Source organism: Pistacia vera, unplaced genomic scaffold (genome assembly GCF_008641045.1).
Source record: "Pistacia vera cultivar Batoury unplaced genomic scaffold, PisVer_v2 Contig723, whole genome shotgun sequence".
NCBI lineage: Eukaryota > Viridiplantae > Streptophyta > Magnoliopsida > Sapindales > Anacardiaceae > Pistacia > Pistacia vera.
Genome location: NW_022196583.1, coordinates 762,720 through 787,221, shown reverse-complemented (window position 1 = coordinate 787,221; position 24,502 = coordinate 762,720). Strand labels below are relative to the sequence as shown.

The window sequence follows — 24,502 nt, the reverse complement described above, 5'->3', positions numbered from 1 at the left end:
AGATGCCCTAGAGCCAATCAATTATTGTAGAATTGACTCTTTGTAATAATGTTCATTAATCAATAATAAAAGGCATTTTATTCTATATCGCGTAAATCATTATTATTGCAATATGTATTGATATATGTCCTTAGAATGGTAGAACCGTGACGAGGGTATCAAGTGTTTCAAATCGTGATAGTGAGAACCCTATGAGCACATATGGTGGCCATTCTAGAAACGTCCGTAGCCCCAGTATTATTCTGAAGTAAGGGCACAGATAATACGGTAAGGCTATCATAGTGTTGAACGACCCTGTCGAAAGGCAGTGACTGATCTCACTTGTCAAGGTTGTTTGGTGACAACCTGGTGCAACACATGGGTGCTTGTTGTAGGCGGATATACCGCAGCAAGTTCACTGGACTGACCCACCAGAGGATTCCATATGGATGGTAACCCCAGTGTCTATGGAACAAATCCTCTAACGAATGGTGGTGCATGTGATCCTTAGACTTGAGATCACCGGAGCGCCTTGTGCACCGATTGGTACAGTTTGACACTAGCCTAACGCAGTTCTATTCAGAGCTGTCAGTACGGTGGTGATTGGCTATATCAAGGAGTGTATCAAGACTATGGTGGATTGACAAAGGATTCATCACTCCCGGGTACGGGAGAAGTTATCTCACGGCGCAATTCAGTATATGGCAATGACACTAAAACTGTGGCCACAGTGGGATTGAGTTGTTGCTCTATCCAGATTATAATACGGGTCATTGGTCCAGAAACTGAATATATAATATCGAGAGTAACCGAAGGTTGACACTATTTCTATGCCTTCGTCTCGTCGAGATAACGTATGATGAAAGGATCGTATTGTACGGTAACCATATCGTTGACAGGTAGCTACTTTGCTGAATCCGAATCTATCGGGTGGCCATGATGCCTTGCTAGGGGCCAATCTTGGTCTGTGTATTAGTGAGACGATTAATTGGTGTTAATCGCGATACTATACACTACCGGTATGATGAGGAGCCTATGGGTCACACACATAGAAGATAATTTAAGAGCCAAGAAGAAAGAAGGGCGTTTTCATCTTTTTGGGCGAAAGGGTATTTTGGTAATTTCATAGTGCAATTAAATTTGCTAAGGTCGTAGCATTTTATTTAATTTGTTAGAAAAATTAAATAAGTGAAATTACGGTTAAATGTGTGTTCGCACATATTTAATTAAATCATCATTATTGTTAAATGTTAATTAAATATTAATTGATTTTAATTGAGATAATGATGAATTAAATTAAAATATCTAATTGGGAGTGTTTGGAAAATTTGGGGGTGTTTGGGTTGGAGCCCAAGCCCATTCCACATGGGAATAGGGCAACTAAAATAAGACTATAAAAGAAAAGGTTTTAGTTGGAAAAAGGTGTGTGTTATTTTATTGTTTTCATTCTTCATTTGAAAAGAGAGAAACCTCTAGCCTCAAAACTCTCCCACGCCACTTTTACTGTTCCATTGAAAAACAAACACTTTTTGTTTTCTTCTTGATTTCTTAAGGCCAAGGAGGATCTAGCAAATCCCTCCTTAGTTCTTGTTGATTATTTTCGTGTGGACCTTTACGGTTCGATCATACACTTGGATCGGTAGCAAACACATTCAGAGACAATATTGGTGGAGCCTCCAAACGTGGGTATGGTTTCTTAAACCTTGAACTGATTTTTGCATATTTGATTATTTTAATGTAAACTGTGATTTTTGTACCCGGATCTTGGTTCTAAGGAACGATCCATAGAGTTTATGTTTTTGTTTTCCGCTGCGTAACTGGGTCGTTCACTAACAACTACGACCACTGCGAACTTAACACCCCCTTTTCCTTGAGGCAAAGGGTCTATCAAATTGATTCCCCAAATTGCAAATGGTCAGGGCTTGTCAGAGTGGTTAACTCTTGGGGTGAAGCTAGCGAACATCTGTAAATCTCTAGCATTTGTCGTACCTTCGCACATAGTTTGCAGCGTTGTCAAAGACTGTTGGCCATTAATAACCCTGGTGAAACACTTTGTATGCTAGAGATCTACCCCCTGCATGGTTCCCACAAATGCCTTCGTGTATCTCTTTCAAGACATAGTCTGCGTTCTCATGATCAACACACCGCAAGAGCGACGAATTGTATCCACGCTTATATAGTTTGTCATTGATGAGCGTGTATCAAGCTGACTTTGCTCGGAGTGTCTTAGCTTCACTTCTTCCTTTAGGTATTGTTCCATCTCTTAGATAAGCAATTATTGCATCCATCCAGTTGTATCTTTACCCTGTTACTAAGACTAATTCCTGTGAAGCAAGGATGTTGGGACTTGGGAGGAATTTAACAAAAATGGAATCAGTCGCTTCTTTGCTCATCGTTGAAGCAAGGTAAGCCAGAGCATCAGCCACTGAGTTCTTTTCTCAAAGGTTCTGTAGAATAGTGAAAGTCTTGAATTGCACGAGCTCAAATTGTACCTGCCAGAGATAGAATGCCATTTTGTCCTCTTTTGCCTGGTGTTCCTCGGAAATCTGGTGAACCACGAGTTAAGAGTCACTGTAAATCTTTATGAACTCTGCCCCCATTTCTTTGGCGAGGCAGATCCCCACGAGCATTGCTTCATATTCTACCTCGTTGTTCAAGGCAGCGAAGCCGAATTTGACTATAGCTCAGATCAGGTTCCTTTCAAGACTTTTGAGCAAGAGCCTAACTCTTACCCCCTTCTCATTTGAAGACTCGTCTACATACAGGGTCCATTGCCCAAGACTGTCAAGCCTTGGTTTCTCTGGTTTGGTTGCTTCGGAGGTGCTCGCCCCTAGCGGGCTTACTTTTCTCTCGGGCTGATAGGAAAATTCTGAGATAAAGTCTACCAAAGCTTGACCCTTTATTGTTGTTCTTGGGATGTACTTGATATCATGCCGACTCATCTCCATCATCCACTAAATCAATCTACTTGATGCCTTAGGCTTCTGCATTATTTTTCTCAGTGGAAAGTTCGTTAGCACATGGATTGAGTGTGCCTGGAAATAGTGTCGCAGCTTCCGAGCGGCGATGACAAGTGCATAGGCGAGCTTCTCCATCTCAGGGTATCTCGTCTCAACATCGAGCAACCTCTTGCTCACATAGTACATCGGCTATTGCACTCCTTCTTTGCGTACCAAAGCCGCGCTAATCGTAGACTTAGATACTGATAAATACAGAAGCAAAGGCTCGCCCTAGATGGGCTTTGATGGCAAAGGAGGCTGCTCCAAATGCTTCTTCAATTCCTAGAATGCTTTCTCGCACTCCTTTGTCCGTTTGAAACCTTTGTTTCCCTTCAGGATTTTGAAGAAAGTTAGGCACCTGTTGTGGCTCGGGAGACAAACCTGCTAAGTGCTGCCACATGCCCTGTCAAGCTTTGTACCTACTTTATGTTGGTCCGGCTTTTCATGTTCAGAGAACTTGAATTTTGTCTGGGTTGGCTTTGACATCTCGCTGATTAACAAGGAAACCTAGAAACTTTCCCGAGCTTACTCTGAAAGCACACTTCAGAGGGTTGAGTCTCATTCTGCATCTTTTGAGGATGTCGAACATTTCTCCCAAGGGCTCAATATGGCTTTCGGCGACCTTTGATTTGACGACATGTTGTCGATGTACACATCTATTGTTTTGCCAATTTGCTTGGCGAATATCTTGTTCACCAAACGCGGGTAGGTCGCTCCAGTTAGAGGTGGGCAGGGACCAGTCCCAAGCAGGCCTGGGCCCGGGCCCGTTTGGGACTGGTCCCAAATGGGACCAGTAGCTCATGGGCTTGGGCTTGGGACCGGGCCCAGGCCCATGAGCAAAATAAGGACCTGGACCAGTCCTTAGGACCGGTCCTATGGGCCTGGACAATTTCTTTTCCCCCTTGATCTTTTTTTTTATATTTTGGGGGTGAAACGAAATTTTATATGGGGTTTTTAGTATTTTTTAAGGGTAGATTAGAAAGTTTTTAAAAATTTAATTAATTTTAAAAAATAATAAATTAATTAATAGTTAATTTTAATTTTTAACATAAATTCACGTTTCACACATTCACGCTTCACAAATAAACAATTAAATCATTTTTTTTAATTAAATTATTCATTTTCATACTCAATAATATTTACATCATTCAAATCAGTATTCCTAAAGAGTTCGAGTAGTTCGGGATCTTCAGGGTGCTATTGTAGTCTTCTTTCTACATGAGTCCAATCCCGTAAACACGTTATCACTTCAATCATCTCATCGGTTAAAGAACATCTTCTGTCTTCAACAATCCGACCACTCGTTGAAAATGTTGACTCGGATGCAATTGTAGAAACCAGCACATATAAAATGTCACGTGCCATTTGGGCTACAATGGGAAATCGACTTTCATGTTCGTTCCACCACTGAAGAATATCCATCTCATGTTGCTCCTTCATCATCATATAAGACAGGTCTACTTGTAGGTAACGATTCAGCTCATTTGGTCCATGTATGTATGAGCTGGAGCTGCTACTTCCGCCACGTTCCACATACGTCCACTTGCTCGATCCTTGACGGAGGGCTACATTAAGGTCCGGATCCTCTCTCCTGAACGTTCCACTTCCACTGTACCTGTTCTCATATAAAGAAAAAATGCTATCCAATTTTTGTTTAAGGTTAGTCAAATAAGATGTATAATCATGTCCTAAATGATGGCCTATCTCAGTAATTATACAGTTAACTACGTGTAATTTAAACCTAGGATATAGAACAAGGCCTAATCCATATAAGAATGGAATATCTAACCAATATCTCTCATATTTTTCTTCCATCTTTGAAACAATTTCACTTAAAATGTTATTATATCTATATTGAGCAAAAGTTTTAGAAATTTGAAGTAAAATATCTAACACTAAATTAGTAATTGGATAATAAATACCACTTAATGTATTAGTAGCATCATAAAAAATTTGAAGAAATGAATAAAAAAGTTCACAAAACCGCCAATCATCATAGCTGACAACTTCCTCTAGACGGTTCTTCCAGTTGACGAAATCTGTAATTGGTTTCGTGGTTGGCAAAGCCTTTTCCAACATCAGGTAGGTGGAGTTCCAACTGATAGGCATGTCTGTACATAACTCAAAGGTCGAAACGGTGGGTCCTCTTGCTTACAATATTGACGTACTCCTGCCATCTTTTATTGATACGTTGATGATGAATCTGATAGCTCTACGCACCTCTCATCTTTGAATGTATAGCATCTAAACCTGCTTTAAATACAAATTGGATGTGGCAAGCACATCTCTGGTGAAAAAAATTGCCTTCACCACGCGGATCCAATTTCTTTTCAAATAAAGAAATTGTCACGATGTTAGTAGCTGCATTATCAAGCGTTAGCGCTACAACTTTGTCAGTTAATAAATATTCTGCAAAACTTCAAGAATTGTAAAATAAATAGTTTCACACTATGTTTTCATATAATGATTTAAAACCTATTAATTTTTGTTGTAAACCCAATTATGATTTAAGAAATGTACGTGACAGTTAAAAAATCGGTTTTTGATCTACAAGCCATATGTTTGATGTAAGTGCAATAGATAATTCCTAAAATTTTGAAATCGTTTTAAGTTTATTATTATTTTGTATAAAGTTTAGTATATCTCTTCACTTGTACTTCTACTCACAGCGGTATAGTTGGACAAAATGCAGTTTAACTTATGAATAAAAAAAGGATTTTCAGATAAACAAATGGGAGAGTGTAGCAACTATATATCTTGCTATTCCTCATGCAACATGTGCATTGTATTGTCATGTTGAGAGAGTTGAGGATTGTGGATTAAAATTGAGTTGAGTTTGAATTTGTCTATGATCCGCTTGAAGATGCATCGGGCAACTACATATTTGGGGGTGCTTCTTCTTCACGTGTCGTCGCATCATCGAAGTCCCCTTCTCAGTGCCAATAATGGTTCCACAAAAAATACATATCCCACCGATTCTTCCCCTCCCCATTTGTCTTTGGCCGTTTTGATTGGTGAAGTATCGCCATACATCGGACACGACCCTTTTTGGTCGGGGGATTGGGCTATGCCATGCCCATTGACTTGCACGCTCGCATGTGTTTGGCTACACCTCGTCCGACCGAATGTGGTTGTGGAATTGCAGTTGCTTCCTCTGGAGGAATGGTGAAAATGGATGAAGCCTTCCATTTCTTCAGGGATGGAACGTAAAATGATTTGGGGAAGCCATTATAAATTTATGATAAAATAATAAATAATTAAAATGAAAAGAAATTAAATAATAAGAAATTATGATGATATTGAAAAATAGAAAAAAATTGAATAATATAAATAAATATATGAATAAATAAAATAAAATTAATATAAATATAAATTGAATGAGAAATGATTGGAGATTTGGAGTAGAGAGATGAGAGAATGGAGAGGATTGGTGTGAAAAAAATGAAAGATTTAGGGTTATTTACACTGTAGTTGTGGTGGGGGGGGGGGGGGGGTGAGGGAGGAATGAAAAGAAAAAGTTATAATTTATATTATAACTTATAACCGTTGGCTGTGACCGTTGCCAGCCAACGGTTAAAAATAAAAACATAACTGTTGGCTACTGCAGTAGCCAACGATTATTTTAAAACTTTTTTTTTTTTTTAAAGAAATTTTGTAAAATTTCATTTTAGCCCTCATATTTTATGTTTATTTTAAAATTGATAAAGGGTTTTATGTAATTTGACAGGGACTATATTGAAAAAATAAAAAAAAATGGGTCTAGGCTTGGGCCTTGGAGGAGGGCCTAGTGGAGGGCTCGAGCCCTCCTCCTTGGGCCTAGTAGGACCAGGTTTTGGGGCTGGGCTTTTGGGCCCAGTCCCAAATGCCCACCTCTAGCTCCAGTGTTCTTCAAGCCAAATGGCATTACCCTGTAACAATAAATACCTCAGCCAGTAATAAATGAGGTGTGTTCTTCATCGGGCTAATACATTTGGTTATATCCCGAGTATGCATCCATGAAGCTGAGTAGTGCATTCCTGACTGTTGCATCTACTAATTGGTCAATCCGAGGCAACGAAAAACTGTCTTTGGGACATGATTTGTTCAAATCTATGAAGTCGACACAAGTCTGCCACTTGCCATTCGACCTTTTCACCAAGACTGGGTTGACGAGCCAGTCCAAGTATTTCACTTCTTTGATGAAGTTAATGTTCAGGAGCTTGTCAACTTCATCTTTGAGCACTTTGGACCGCTATGCATCCATAGATCTTCTTTTCTATCTGATTGGTCGAGTTGTTGGGTCAACATTTAATCTATGGCACATTAACTTGGGTTTGATCCCTACCATATCCGCATGTACCCATGCGAACATGTTGAGGTTTTTCTTTAGGAACCCCACCAGATTGTCGACCAGTTTGTTGCTCAGACTGTTACTAATTTTTATCATGCAAGTTGGGTGTTCCTCGCTGACAGATACTGGCGTGCTATCGTAGGCACCCAGAATTAAAACCTTCCGAACCTAACTACTGAACTGTAAGTAGGGTAAGCAAGGGTCGATCCCACGAAGAGTGTCTAGCCAAATTTTCTTTGATGTGAAAAAGGCTGGGGGGTTTGTGTAAAAACAGAAAAGAATCTCAGCAAAAACAAAAACAATTTAATTCGAATTCAATCAAAATGACGAACTTGGTCTCTGTCAACATCCACCATCAGAATCTTACTACTGATCATTGATGCAAAGATAATCAATTCACACATTGAATATTCACCGTTGGAACTAATTTCCTATCTCTCCTTAATTGTAATTAATCAGGAAACAAGCGATCCTAATTAATCTTACCCCTAAACAACCCTAGACAAGCGCTCAAGATTTAATCTAGTGGCAGCCTTAAGAATTAGAGAGATCGATGAAGCTAAACAACACAAACACAAGCGGTTGTATTTAATTTAGTTGAATGTTCTTCGTAAGGTTACTAATTCCTGACGCAGCAAATTACTAACCCTAATTGCTTCACAAGTTGGAGGGATCAAACAATTACGGATTTGATATCAAACTTAGCAGTAGATTTCAACAAATAATACACTAGTAGGCCTCCTAGTAATTAAATGCATCAATCATGAAAATATGCACAGAATAACATTCAATACTCAAACATGAATTTAACACTAAAAACAGAAAGATCTCACAGTTTATTTGATTCCGAGGTTTCCGTTTCCTTCGACCAAGTTACAAAAGTTCTAGCCGCTCATGGCCATCACAAAAACTCAAGAGAAAGAAAATTCCAGAGAGGAAAAGAGAGAGAGGCGTGGTCCCTTAAAACCTAATCTGATCTCCCTTTTAAAATCCATTTTTAGAATTTGAATCCCACTCAATCTCCTAAAAGAAATATTCTCCTATCCTAAAATAACATTAATCCTAATTTAATTCTAATTGGAAATAAAATAAAATAGAGTCCTAATAAAATAGGAAAGTGGTGTTTCCAGCTGTAATTTTCGTGCAGCATGTATGTCTTCAAAATGTGCAATAATAGACTGACTTGCATAACAAGTCAGAACGCTCCAGGACGTCAGCAATGCAGGTGCGTCAACTTCAAACTCGATTTCAACCTTTATTGAGCCAGTATCTCTAAAAACTCAAAACATGAAAGTTGTAGATCTCTTTCTTAGCGTTCCACAGCATTTCGAATCATCTCAATCGGAGCTCAGATGAGAGAATTATTCCCAGAATACGAAGTAGTGGCGAAACTGTCCGAATTCCCCTAATTAATTCCGTTTTTCAATTAACACCTCCATTTGCTTCCTAAACCAAAATAAAGTAATAATGAGTACAATTAGGAAACAAATACATATAAAACACTAAACATTAAGGGGGTTAAATATGACATTTTGCATTCCCATCAGATACTTCTCGTACTCTTTTGTTGGCCCTACTACAGGCTCTTCTTTATGGATACGAGGATCTATGGTGTCCTCCAGAGGTCTGGGGGTTGATTCGGACTCTATGATGACCATGGTTCTCGGGAGCGGCCATTTTAGTGCAGTATGAATAGCCTAGTTGTAACATTCACGAGATCCTTTCCTATAGCTCTTGATTGTTGCAACCCACCTGGAGTTGGGAACCTCATTGCTTGGCAACGTACCAAGGTGACTGAACTCAGATCATTTAGGATCAGTCTTCCAAGGATGACATTGTAAGTGGTCGGGCAGTCTACCACTAAGACTTTTGCCATCACCGTCCTGATCTTGGGTTCTACCCCTAGGGTCATGGGTAGGTCAATTGTTCCCGTAGGGATTAGGCTGTCCATGGTGAATCCATAAAGTGGCAATGGACACGCCTTTAAGTCTCGTTTTGTGAACCTCATTTATTGGAAAGCTCCCAAGAAAATGAAGTTCGCTACACTGCCATTATCGACCATCACCCTAAGTACTCGGGCGCTGCCAATTTTTGCTGCGATCACGATCACATCATGGTTGTGGTGAGGAGATTCTTCACACTCATCCACGGTGAATCCTATCACCTCGCTTTCTTTCCTAGGCCACTTTAGTGGCTTCTATTCATAGCTCATTACTTAGAGGTCCGAGTTTGTCCTGGCCTCTCACACATATTGTTCGCGAGAGCGCCTTGAGCTCCTTGCAATGTCAAGACCCCCATAGATCATGCATACCAGAACCTCATTGTTGGCCGAGGCTTGTTGGACTTGATTATTCTACTCTTTTGTATTTTCGTGAGCTGGTGCCTCCGTAACAAATTCTTTTAGGTGGATCTTTTGGATCAAATCTTTGATGGCGTCCTTTAAAGTCTGGCACTCATTGGTATTGTGCTCGATGTCCCAGTGATATCAGCAATATTTATGTCGATCTCTTCTGCTCGAAGCCCCCCTTATCCTTTCTGGAGCAGACAATCTTTTAGCCTCATGAGAGACTTCATATATATGAGCTATGTCTTGAGTAAGGAGGGTATATTCTGCATATCGCGGGAAAGGTTGCCTTTCCCTACGATTTTCTATTTTCTGCCCATTTTGGAACCTATTCTGGTCCTTATCATTGCGGTTTGATAGCTGTCTTGGCCCCTTCGTTTATTTGTTGGGTGATCTTGTCACCTATTGGGGGTTTTTCATGGCGAGTTTCTAGAGAGGGCCACTAGCGAGCTTTTCACTAGCTGATGTTTAGCAGCCATTCGGTAGAACTTTGCTAGGCTTACATGGTCTTCACTTTGGAGCTCTTTCTATAGCTCCGTTTACAGCCTGATACCCGCAATGAGCAAAGTCCGGATTGACTCTTGAAGTGTATCCGCGACCTTTGCCTACTCGTTCTGGAACCTCGTTAGATACGAGATCAGTGTTTCGTCTCTCTCCTTATGAATATTGCTCAGGTAGTTGAGAGGTATTGCAAACTGTCTCTTCGCTTGGAATTGCTATAGGTACAGCTAGGAGAACTGTTGCCAAGAACTAATCGAGTTTGCCTTGAGCCTCTTGTACCACCTTTTGGCATCCCCTGCTAATGTGACCGCAAAGCAGTAGTATTTTGCCAAGTCACAAACCTGGTGTGGCTCCATTAGGTCGTGGAAAGTGTCAAAGTGGTCTCTGGGATCTCCTTTCCCATCAAACTTACTTTCTAGCGCCCTGAATCTTTGGGGAAGCGGAGCTTGGCAAACTTCCTCTGTGAATGGAGAGCTCACTATCTCTTTTGTTGCATTGTTCTGGCGGGCTCTTAGATCGTTGAGCATTCTCTGCACCTGATCTAAGTCTTCGTTATGGGGATTGCCCTGGCTAACTCTATTTAGCCTCACCTCGAGCAGATGAGTTTGCAAGTCTGTCGCTTGTGAGCCCTCTCCATTATGCGCATTGACGCGCGAAGTCGAATCATAATGGCTTGGCTGGTAGGTGCTATCATACTCATCAATGCGTTGCTCGCAACGTTGGTTATAATTGGAACGTCGGCCATTGCTAGATCGGCGTGCATTACTCATCTCACGAACTTGCGAGGTTTGAGCATGCCTTTGGCATGGGTTAAAACTGGCATGCTGATGTTGGGGATATCGTGGAATAGGTCGAGTATCCCTTTGGCGACCATTGCCTTCATCTTCCCTCATGGGCTCTTTGCCTGGTCGCCTTCCAATGTTAGTTTGCCCGCAGGATTCTCGTTCATGAGCAGAATGTGCCTGGTGATGCCAAGATCGTCAACCATTCCTTGGTGCCAATGACCCAAATTAGTCGCCGATTGAATTCCCACCTGTTGGGGTAACATCGGTGAAGCGTGGCCGGTCCAGGTCTTGGAGAGCTAGTTGATGGTTTCTCAATTCAGCCACGTTTTGTTGCACCGCCTATGCAACCATTGTTCTGATCAACTCCACAAGTTGACCATTTTTGAGATTCGACATCCTTACTCCCTACTGGTTCATGGCCTACTGCCTTGGCGGCACTGGTGGTTGTTGCCCGACGACATCTTGATGCGCCTCCTAGCGAGTGGTTTCCGGTTTGTCGTGGTTTCTGTTGGTGGTTTTTTATTTTGTACGAACCATTGTGGGCATTGAGTGATCAGGTCACTGGGATTGTTTGCCGAAAATTATGAGATTTTGGCAAAGGCCCTCCTTCTAGCGCCAAAATTTTGATACAAGATTTTGCATCAACGAGAACAATCCGATTGACCTTGACAGAATCAGAACGGATGTGTGCATGATTACGGGTAACCAACAATGTAATGAATCAAGAACAATTAAGTAAATGACACAAAGAATTTTTAAAGTAGTTCGGCGAGTTAAACTCTTGAGCCTGTGTCCACTGTTTTTGTATTTGCTGTGAGAGCTTACAATAATAATCTTAAAACAATTTGCTAAACCCTTTCTCCTCGTTGGAAGGGGGTTTATATACAGATTTTGTACAAAAGAAAGAGTGAAAATAAAGGGATTACAATTAAGATTGAAATGCAACTCCGATGTTCTCGCGATTGAGCGCTAAGATTGTTGTCAATCTGATCCCTTCTGAGACATTCGGGATCTGAAATTATCAATGAGTTAGTTGAACAACTCTAAGGATTGGTCGCAACTAGCTTGTGTTAAGTCAATCTACAATTTGACGAGCTTATGTTGGGTCAGACAATCGATTGAGTCAAACTGATTCTGGATCGAACTATAACCTCGCAATTCTCTGAGCTTGATGAAAAAATCACACACAACAATAAATAATTAATATATTTGCTTGAAAGGAATAAAAGAATTCTAAGAAAAGCTTTTTACTGAATTTTTTTTAATATTACTATATTAATAATAATATAATTATTATATTATATTATTAATTTTTTTTTTTTTTTTTTTTTTTTTTTTTTTTTGGTAACCTCGGTGATGAAATGGTTTTATTTGTTTTCTCTATGTTATGGGTTTGGCTTTGGTTTTGGATTGGGGGGAGGGGAAGTGGTGGTTGTGTGCTTCACTATGTTTGTCAGCCCTCTTGTACATGGTTGGATCATTTTGTCTGCCTCAAAGGGATTGGTTACTGATGCTACCCTCCCTGACTATGTTGTGATGCCTCTGCTCTGTTTTTGTGCTGTTCATGAGAATTGGTTGGTGGTCTTTGGGGTTGGCCTTTACACTGGTTAATTAGGAAGTTACAAAAAGATACTTGTATTGATAGTATTTATTGCTTCAAAATAATTAAACATTGGGAGACAAGCTAAGAGGGTGCAGGGCGTCACAAAAGCCATTCATCTTATGATGAATCCAAATTGCCAAAGGCGTCACCCAAGATATGTATATATACAAGATTCATAGCTATACACAGTGAGTGATAAATGTTTTTTGAATAATTGATATATTCCTTGTAAGATCCATAGAGATGAGTGTTGTGATTTTCCATGTCAAAGAAAATATTTCTCGAGAGAGGAAAAATCCAGAAAGTGATCTTTAACAAGGCCAAGTCAAGTCAACTAAGAGTACCGTGTTGTGTTGATATGTCTAAAGTAAAACCATGCAAATCCAGATTTTGGCTTGCTTTTTGGCTCTAATTAATAGTAACTGTTTAGGAGTATGAACATCACCAACCAACCAGTCAAATGGTAAGAAGAATACTATTCCGATCCATATAATATGGCATGCTGATGTTACAAAATTCAATTTGGTACGTACTGGGCAATCAAACCTCTGAAGAAATAACGTCATCACATAAATCAGAATCCCTTCCTTTTATCGTCACCACAAACGTAACAATTCTGAAGCTTGAGGCTACCTTTATTATATAAAGCCATGCCATCCTCATCTTTGCATTATACTCAAAATACCAACATGGTGCAACCACACATCCTCCTAGTAACATTTCCCGCACAAGGCCACATAACCCTGTCTTCAATTAGCCAAGCGACTTCTAAGCACTGGTGTGCGTGTGACCGTTGCCACCAGCCACTTGCATCCGCCGCATGAAAAACAATTCCACAACTCATGCTCCAGGGTTGTCATTTGCTGCCTTTTCTGATGGGTATGAGGATGGATATAAATCAAGAGATGACGTCCATCACTACATGGATGAGCTTAAGCGTGTCGGCTCCCTCAGTCTAAGTGATTCATTGCTCCAACACCAAACAAGGTAATGGTTTTACATGCATAGTTTATTCTATACTCATCCCTGGGTAGCAAATGTGGGTAGAGTCATGACATCCCAACTACCTTTTTGGAACCAAACAGCCACCATGTTCGCTATTTTATTTTTACTTCAAGGGTTATGGTGATATTATAAGGAATAACATTGAAGACCAACATTTTCCGTATCTCTGCGGGATTGCCAGACCTACTACACGAGACCTCCTCATTTTTATCCCTTCAAATCAATATGCTTTTGCGCTCCCATCATTTAAAGAACAGTTCGATATCCTTGATGAAGAAACCAACCCAACACTACGTTAACACGTACGATGCGTTAGAGTCCGAGGTCTTCAAAGCAATCGATGAGTATAATATGGTTGGAATTGGACCGTGATTCCATCTGCTTTTTTAGATGGGAAGATCCATCCGATACTTTTTTCGGAGGCGATCTGTTAAGGGTGGTTATAAAGGAATACATGGAATGGCTCAACGCAAAGCCTAATCATCAGTTATCTACGTTTCTTTTGGAAGTATTTCTGTGTTGTCAAAGCCACAAATGGAAGAGCTTGCAAGGGGTTTGCTGGACACGGGTCGTCCCTTCTTTGGGTTATAAGAGCAAAAGAAGGTGGAGAGGAAGAAAGAAGAAGATAAGTTGAGTTGTAGAGAAGAGTTGGAAAAGCAAGGGAAGATAGTGCCAGGTGTTCACAAGTAGAGGTTTGTCTCAGCTTCAGTGGGATGTTTGTGACACATTGGGGTGGAATTCAACCTTTGAAAGCTTTGTTCTGGGGTACCAACGGGGCTTTTCCAAATGGACAGATCAAACTACAATGCAAAGCTGATTGAAGACGTGTGGAAGACAGGAGTGAGAGTGAATCATAATGAAGAAGGAATAGTTGAAGGGTCTGAGATAAGAGGTGCTTGGAAATAGTATGGGAGGTGAAGAAATGAGAAGGAATGCGAGGAAATGGAAGGAGTTGGCAAGAGAAGCTGCCAAGGAGGTGGGTCTTCAAAACAAGAATCTTAAGGATTTTGTGGATCAAATTGCAAAAGGTTGCTAGAGATTAAGGATTTGCTCGCTTCAGCCTTCAGATTAATGTTTTTTCTTCTCCTTTTCGCTGATAGTTTCCTAGTTAATCATAAAGTGTGTTTACTAGACTGATGTGTAAGTTGTAACTACTGGTCTTTCTGATCCAATAAAAAGCTCTGTCAAATCCTAATTTGAACCTGTTGATGCTTGATTTTGGACGCCAACGACTCGCACGTGAGAAGCGCTAAGCGGACTTAGGAATCAACGTGATGGATCCATGAGATTTGAATATGGAGCTGAGATTATATATTTGCAGATTATTAAGTAAAAGATGGCAAGAGGGGTTTTTATAGTGGGTTCTGATGCAACAAGCGACTCCTACAACCACTGTTATTTTATTGATCCTCAGATTTCTATGAATTTGCCCGTAAGGCATACAAAGATGAAGAAATACAGTGTTTTTACAGAGAGAAAGAATTGAAGCTAAATCTCAGCCCAGCCACCAGCCTCCCTTCTTCGGGAAGAGAAAAATCCATTTATTCACATTTGCACTCAATGCAATGAGAGCTTTTGCAAACTGCCTTGACACATGGAAGGCTCTCGTCCATTCATCTCTTTGAAATGAGATAAAGTTGGTGAGAATATCTTTGGAGATATGGGCTTGGCAGCTAGTACAAAGAGACATTAATTGTGCTGACATAGGCTTGACTTTTGAGGCATAACAGAACCATTAAAATAATTAATAGAATAAGCATTATGGCTTATGATAAGCTGAGAAATTAAAATTACAAAATCACCCTTCAATGGACATCAATAATATATAATAAAACATGGTTTGTCTTTACCAAGAAAGTTTGGTGGTTATTTTTCACTTATTGTTGTTCAAATGCAATGTTCAATGCCTATGCATTTTCAACTATCGTCATTGACCACGCTACAACATTGATTGATCGATCAACGTTGTGTCAATGGGATGCTAGTTGCTACAATATATATAAATAAGTAAACGGCTTTTTTTCACCTAAATAATGGCGTAATGACACTTTCTCTCTCACAACGTTTCAAAATATAATTTTATTACACATAACAAATTTATTTTAGTAAATTTCGTTGTGAAAATGAGTTGAATGAAAAAAAAATTTGCATGTTAGTAAATTTCATTGTAAAGTTTGTTGTGAAGAGGAATAGAATGATCAAAAATTCGTTAAAAAAAAGGGCATAATAGTCCATTAATATTTTGTATAAAAAAATCAAAATTTTTAAATTCAAAGTGTAGGTAATTGTAGGGCTGAATGATTACCACGTGTTTTTTTCTCATCCTTCCTCTCCCATTCTCTTCTCCTTCTTTCTTAATCTTTTGTTTTCCCTTTTGGCATTTCATCCTTTTTTTTTCTTCCCTTAATGTTTTCTTTCTCAGATCCGAACCAAAGCCAAAACAGCCAATCCTCCCTCACTTCTCCTCTCTTTTACTACGCGTCCCACTACCTCCCCTTCCCTACTCCACCCACCTCCAATTTTAGTGGTCCACTTCCCCACCACCTTCCCTCCTAGCATCTCCCGCATAGCAGCACCAACTAGAGATGGGCACGGGTCGGGGCGGGGCCAAGGACCCCTATCTCCAGCCCCAGCCCGAAGCCCATTCGGAGGATTCGGGGAATCCCCGAAAAAAACCTGTTCCCCAAACAGGGAATTCAGGGATTCCCCAAATTCCCCGCTTAGGGGTTTTCTGTTTTTTTGTATCCTTATTAGTTTTATTATTCTTTTCTCCAAATTATATATACCAACCAAAAAAAATTAAATATATAATATACATATTAAACATAAAGACCATATCATCAAAAAAGAAATTAAATCTATAATGTACATATTAAATATAAAAACCATCATACTAAATTGATAATATATTATAATATGTGACAGATCTATAATCAAAAGATTCAAAACATAACAGTATCAAGGTTCAAAACATGAGCTGCCAAAAAGACCCACCCCACAATCCACATCAGTACTTCAGTAGATTCAATACATTACAATATCAACTATCAAGATTCAACAACACCAACAGACAACACTTAACATTCCATTTCCATGTGCAACCCACAAACAACCTGTAGACAAATTTTAGATAATTACAAACCTAAAAAAAAATCTAAACCATATTAAATGGCATACAATTAAAATATGGAGAAATAAGCCTGTCACATATGAAATCCAAAACTTTTCACCAAAAGTATCCATATCATCAAAATTATTCCACTTCAATTTCCTTCTAAACAAGTGAAAAATATAAATTAGATGATATTTAAGTAACATGTACACAAATTTTAACTATCATACAAATGATTAAAGAAAAGGAAAGAAAAAGAATATATTACAAAATACGAATCTATAATACATGATCGTCTGCATCATTGTCATCATAAATTGATGAAGCATATCCTAGCCCTGGGCCTAACATAACAATAAAAATAAACATTAACAACTAGCATATGTTAATAGGTTTTTTTTTAATTTTTAATGTAGAAGAAACAAAAATTTCTTTTTATTTACCTTTGATGTCAGCCCATTTCCAATTCCTTAGACACATCAATGCCTCTATTGTATCAGAATGAAGCCTATTACGATGTAGACTCACCATGTTGTCAGCAATGCTAAATGCAGACTCAGAAGCAACGGTGGACACCGGAACAGCTAGGATATCTTGAGCAATCCTTTGTAGGATAGGATATTTGGACCCAAATGTCATCCACCAAGTTAATAAATCAAAGCCTGGAGTTCTAGGAATAATTTTCTCCTCTAAGTAAGAATCCAACTCAGACTTTTCTTGGCCAATACTAGATTCTTCCCGCAAAAATTTATCTAAACTAGCCATTACCCCCATCTTTTCAAAATCAGCCTGAGAAGAGCTACTAAAGGATACAATGAAACTATAAGATTGATGTGTTTTGCAACCTCGGTGGTTACTCTGATACTGAACAAACAAATCATTACATAATCTCTGGATCCTCATAATCTCATCTACACCATCCTCTCCATAGAGCAAACGAAAAAAAAAATCTAACAACTTCGTTTTAAACCTAGGGTCTAAAACCATTGCAATCCCCATGACACCATGAATCACACTTCAATACTTTTTTAACTTTTCATCCACCAGAGTTGCCATCTTCCTCACCAAATCATCCTCATCTGTTGGCATTTTAGTCACATAAAGTCTAATTTCACAAATCTTTGGAAAATAAGAATTGGCAGTGGGTTTTTCCGTTGCAGAGAATACAAGTGTGATATCATAAAATATTTCTAGCTTTTTACTGATATTTTCTGCAAACTCCCATTCTTCATCACTTGGTAAACATCTATAATTTGGATCTTGAAACTTTAAACGCCTAAATACCCCTTCATAAATGAAAGTTGTTTGAAGCATCAAATACGTTAAATTCCAACGTGTCTTACAATCAAGACCTAGCTTCTTTGTGCTTCGAATGCCTGCATGACGTGCCATTTCCACAAATTTTTGCTCCCTTTTAGGCGATGTCGTCCAATAGGAAACAGTTTCACGAATTTTGGATATTGCTACTCCAATAATCGATAATCCATCCTGAACAGCTAAATTGAGAATATGCGCACAACAACGCATATGAAAAAATTCGACATGTAACATAAGGGTGGAACGTTGAAGCTCCCCTAAAATATCTTGGAGAATCGCATTATTGGTGGAGCAATTGTTAACCGTCAATGCGGACAGCTTCGAATCAATGTTCCACTCATAAAAGCAGTCCATCAACGTCGTAGAAAGCACATCTCTAGTATGCGAGCAACGCACATGTACAAACCTACAATATAAATTGTAGATAATTAATATTTTAATTTATCTTAAAAATTTAAAAATAAATAAAAATAATGAAACATAAAAATTAAAAAACATAATACCTTAAAAGTTGATTATGCAATACCCAATTATCATCGATAAAGTACGCTGCGATGGTCATATATCCTTTGTTCTGGTTGCTGGCAGTCCACAAATCAGGAGTGATGGCAACTCTACTTCGGTTCTTGCTTAACATTTTCATGGACTTCTCCTTCTCAACTTCATACATCTTCATAATGTCCCTCTTAATAGTTTTCCTAGAGACAATATTGAAGGAGGGTGAAATAGTGTTGCAGAATTTTCTAAACCCCAAATCGTCAACCATGCTCAACGGATACTCATAAAGAATAATCATATTAGCAAGATCATTTGCTTAATGTCTATATGGAATCTTGTTTTTGCATCCCCACAAGCATCAGTGATACATCTTGATTCTTTCGCCTTGCACAAATTTTATAATGATCATGCAAATACTTTGTTCCATTTTTAGAACCACCGACGAGCTGCCGATGACAGTAATTACACTCCGCCTTTTCCTTCCCATTAACTAAGACTTTTTTAAATGTTGCCATACAACTAACCTAGACCTTCCAGTTCCAATGACATAAGTTTCCTCTTGGGGAAGCGGGGGAAGGGTTGAACCAAGGGTATCGGTCATGATTGGTATGCTAGTTCTTTGAGCTGGAGATTGTTCTTCGTCATTCCCATCGGGTGGAATATTCATGTGGGAACTCGCAATAGATACTTTTTTTGGATGCTTCAGAAGATCGGTTCACATCCTCTTCTAAACCCCCACTTTTGGTTGATGTTGACATTATGTAATGTAACCTATTAATAACTTGCAAATAACACTCACAAAAGAATAAACATATTAAAAAATAACTACAAAAAAACCCCTACAGCAGTTTACACATTTGTTAAAAAAAAATTGCAATTGCAAAAAAAAAAAAAAAAAAAATAATAAATAAACATGTTAAAACAAGTTTGAACTGTAGTGCACTTTGCACAAGCAAAACTGCAGTGCACTTTGCACTTTGCACGTGCAAACTGCATAACAGATGCAAGAGCAAATTGCACTACAGTTTACACAAGCAAAACTGCAGTGCAGTTTGCACTTTGCATGTATAGCAAACTGCAGTGCGGTTTGCTTGGCAATGTGCATTGCAGTTTGCACTTTGCCAGATGAAAAAGCAAACTGCAGTGCAGGTGCAAACATAAACTGCAATGCAGTTTGCTTGTGCGAACTCCACTATAGTTTGCACTTTACACACTGCACAGCAAGTGCAAACATAAACTACAATTACTAAATTTTCAAGCACATAAAATCTTCAATCATATCACATGAACCAATCTAAACCCTTAAACCCCACATAAAATCTTTAATCATAACTCAATTAAACCAAACCCTTAAACCCTACACAAAATCTTCCAATATAACTACAGAGCATAACTCAATCAAACAATCTAAATGGCACATAAAATCTTCAATCATACGAACCAAAATTGATTAAAGCCAGAAATTTTAAAGGAAAACAAACCTATTTTTCTTGAATCTTGAGTTCTTAACGCAAAAGGCATGGAGAAAGAAGAGGTGAAGAGGTGAAAAGCCACCGATGAAATGTGGAGGCCAGAATCGGCAAAGAGGAGGTGATATTCTGATATTCAGGATTTCCGATGAAGGTTTGACGATGAAGAGAAGAGGCACACCGCGCAGCAACGTTTTTCAAGATTGGGTATTTAGGGTTTCACTTTCAAACTTTGATTACTTGAGTCCCTCGTTAGTTGAATGGATTTGGGCATAAGTTGTGTTTATAAAGGAAGGGCAAAATTGTTATTATGAAAACATAACAAGGGAAAGTGGTAATTATGTAATGGAAAGATGGAATTGAAAATTTGAAATTCATTGAAAACGAAGGACAAGGTCCTAGTCCATACTCCATTACTCCACAAGGTGTCAAGGACTTTATTTATAAATTATAATGATTAAAAAGAATTATAATGATTTATACATTTATTATAATCAATAGCGAATCCAAAAATTTATGTTAGGGTGGACCAAAATAAAAACTAATTACACATAATTTTTTTTTTCAATTAACAATTCTGTTAGGGTAGGCCAAATTCCAGAAATTATATAACAAAGGCAATTAGGTAATAGAATTGAAATAATGATTCAATGAGGGACAAAAAAAAATTATAATGATTTATTGATTCATTATAATCAATCAAAACAATAAATAATATATTACATATATATTATGTATTAACGTAAGATTATAGATAATAGCATATTATGTATAAATTATAATGTACAACATACATATGTTATATACATTATACTTATATAGTATATGCCATATATAATATAAAATGTATAATGTATAATGTATAATGTCAAATGTATACCATATATAATGTCGAATGTATAACTTTTGTTTCATGGCATTAACACACACACACACACACATATATATATATATACGGGCCGGGCCAAGGATTTCGGGGCTGGGGCAGGCCGAGGCAAAACTTATCCCAGCCCCGGCTCGTCCCTGAACTTTGGGGCTAATCTCAAGCCTGATCCCGACCCAAAGCCCGAACGATTCAGGGAAAATCCGCCCCATTTGGGCCGGGTCGAGTCGGGTCCTCGCGAAGCTGGGCTTTGTGCCCATCCCTAGCACCAACCCACCCACTTCACTTCTCACCGCACACCACACCCTTCACTTGCTCTTCAAAACCCATCCACACACCGTCCACCCCTGCTCGTCAATTACCACCTGTAGCACTATGATTGCTATTCTGTATTTTCGGGTGATTTTTGTTCTGTATTTTCGGATATTCTTGCTATGACTTGTTTTTTGATGTTGATGGAGTAGTCTGGAGTTTGTATTGAAGTTTGGGTGTTACTTGATTGTTTATTTGGAGTGTTCTTGTGTTTGTTTTGGCCGGATTAACCCTACTAGTCACCGTCGTTCACTCCTCAACCCAGCCTGCACACCACCTATTCGTTAAAAATCCCCACCTAGCTAACTTTCCCCTCTTACTTTGGTTGGCTGGTGAGAAAATTGAAGACTTTTGTTTTAGAAGGGAATTTTGATAAGAATTGTTTTTGGGGAGGCTTTCTTTCGTGACAAAAAAAATGTTACTAGAAATGTTATTCTTCAATAAGTACAGTGTACACTGAGAAGAAATTGATTAATAAAAAAAAAATGAGAAGAACTAATATAAGAAAAAGAGAAGAAAATGTAAATGAAAGGGAGAAGAAGGAGAAGAGGAGAAGAGATAGAAGAAAACGAAAAAGAAATAAAGGAAAAGAAAAGAAGGGTCTTTTTTTTTTTTTTTTTTTTTAATAAAAGATGGGAAGAATAATTTTTTTTCTTAATTTATATTATATGAGGGAGTATTAGTAATTTCATATTTAAAGAGTGGGTATATTAGTAATTGACAAGACATAAAAATAATAAAAATAATTTCAGTTAAATGGTAATGAATATTTTTGTCTTCACAATAAATATCACTGCAGTTATCAGAGTATAACGTTTGGGTAATGAAATGATATTGTAGTTTAAAACGTTTTGGGTGCAAAATGTCATTATACAGTACTATTATTTGGATAGATCTATGAACACTGTTTCAATTGGGATGCATTTTATTTCTCTATGATTTTATTCATACAACTCTCCCTGCTCTTTTCCAAATAAATCCTAAAATCCCTCTCCAAAACAAAAATTCTCGAATTTGATATATTAGTGCAAGTATGATTAACTTGAACTCATACATAATCATGCATGAAGAAAGCCATCATATTCCTCGGTAAAACCAATATAGCACTCTGGTCATCAAAGATTCAACACAACCAAAAACTAAATAAAAATAAAAATTCTACTTCCACCATCCTCAAGCCTTAAGATTTACAAAAGCTGTTAGATTCTAGGGTTTATGATTAAACCTAAAACAGTCTCAAACAGGTCATCAATCAACGATTAAACACAAGACAAATGGAAAATAAGAAGAACAAACATAAAACAGGACACATCAGTTTATAGTGGTTTGGCTTTACAGCTTACATCCACTCTCCAAGACTCACAATAGGGGATTTCATTATTAATCAATAATGTACAGTGAGAATGATTTCATCAGAACATAAGGGAAAAACAAACAAGGAGGGAACACACCAATTCGTAAAGCCCTAACTCTCTCAACCCAGAATCTGCCTTTTCTTCTTGCATCAGCAGGTGTTAAATACACATGCTTGAAGCTTGAATCATCATCCAGCTGTCTTTGATTCTCCATAACCGCAAGATCACAAGATCAATTCTGGAACATTCGGTAGGGTTGTGAGGTGTTGAAGCAAAACAAAAATGAGAGAGAGAAATGAAGTCTGCGCACAAAATGAGATAACCCAAACAGATAGTATATTAGGTTTAGCCAAAAACGATGTCGCATAAGAGAGTTTGACTTTAACACTTAAGCTGACTTCCACCGTGGCAAATAAGGAGCCACATCACCACAATTCTCCACCTTGGCTTCTTGATTTGTCACCCCCCATGTGGTCTTGGAAATTTTCCAGTTCACTCTTGAACTTGAAGCAGGCTCATACAGAGCCTATGTTTTTCAAATGGAACAGATTTTGTGAACATGTTGGCAGGATTATGAGATCCATCAATTTTCTCAATCTCAATTTCTCCTTTTTCAATCATTTCCGTAATGAAATGAAGAAGGAAATCAATGTGTTTCGTCCTTTCATGGTAAACTTGGTTTTTACAAAGGTGAATCGCACTCTGACTGTCACTGTTAATCTTCACTGTCTGTTGCTCAATACCTAGCTCATTAATCAGACCTTTCAACCAGGTGGCCTCCTTTGCTGCTTTAGTCAATGCAACATATTCTGATTCAGTTGAAGCCAGTGTAACCATATGCTGCAATTTTGATTTCCACCTGACAGTGTTTCCCCACAAAGTAAAAACAAACCCAGATGTAGATTTCCTTTTGTCTAAATCTCCTGCATAATCTGCATCACAAAACCCCTCAACACAATCATCACAACTATGATTTTTCTTAAAAACAATTCCTGCTGATTTGGTTCCTTGTAAGTATCTCATAATCCATTTAAGAGCCATCTAGTGAGTCTTTCCTGGATTGCTTATAAATCTGCTAACCAAACTTACAGCAAACCCTAAATCTGGCCTGGAACATACCATCAAGTACATTAGGCTTCCCAATGCACTAGCATAAGGTATCCCTGCCATATCAAGCTTCTCAGTTTCAGTATGGGGACTCTACTCATGTGAAAGTTTCAGGTGAGCACCGAGAGGAGTCTGAACAGATTTAGCATCCAGCATGTTGAATTTCTTCAGAATTTTCTCAGTGTAGTCCTTCTGGACTAACTTTAGACTTTCAGAAGCTCTGTTTCTGACAATGGAAACACCAAGAATTTTCTAAGCCTGACCCAACTCTTTCATTTCAAACTTGGTGTTCAGTAATTTCTTTAGTCGACACAGCTCAGATTTATCATGGCATGCCACAAGCATATCATCCACATATAACAGTAAAAAAATATGTGTTAGTTCTGAGATTCTTTTATAGTAAAAACAGCTGTCAAAATTACATCTATTAAACCCTGTTTCTAGCATAAAAGAATCAAATTTCTTATACCACTGTCGTGGTGACTGTTTCAAACCATACAATGATTTTTTTAATAGACAAACTTTAGCTGTAGCACTGCTATAGCCTTCAGGCTGCTCCATTAGAATACTTTCTTCCAAATCCCCATGCAAGAAAGCTGTTTTCACATCAAGTTGTTCTAATTCTAGATTGAATTGAACTACTAGAGAAATCAGGACCCTAATGAATGTATGTTTGACCACGGGAGAAAATATTTCATTATAGTCAACCCCCTCTACTTGTGTGAACCCTTTTGCGACTAACCTAGTCTTGTACCTAGGTGCATCCTCAGTTTTTAAACCTGGTTTTCTTTTGAAAATCCATTTACATTTTACCACCCTATAGTTTTCTGGTTTATCAACCAAAACCCAAGTATTATTCTTCATAAGAGAATCAAATTCTTCCTCAATGGCTTTCTTCCATTC

The 24,502-nt window shown here is 38.4% G+C and overlaps 1 pseudogene; it reads left to right on the top strand.

Annotated features, from left to right (window-relative positions):
- The first annotated feature begins 13,361 nt into the window (after nt 1–13,361).
- Nucleotides 13,362–14,638, top strand: LOC116114830 (annotated as a pseudogene).
- The last annotated feature ends 9,864 nt before the right edge of the window (nt 14,639–24,502 follow it).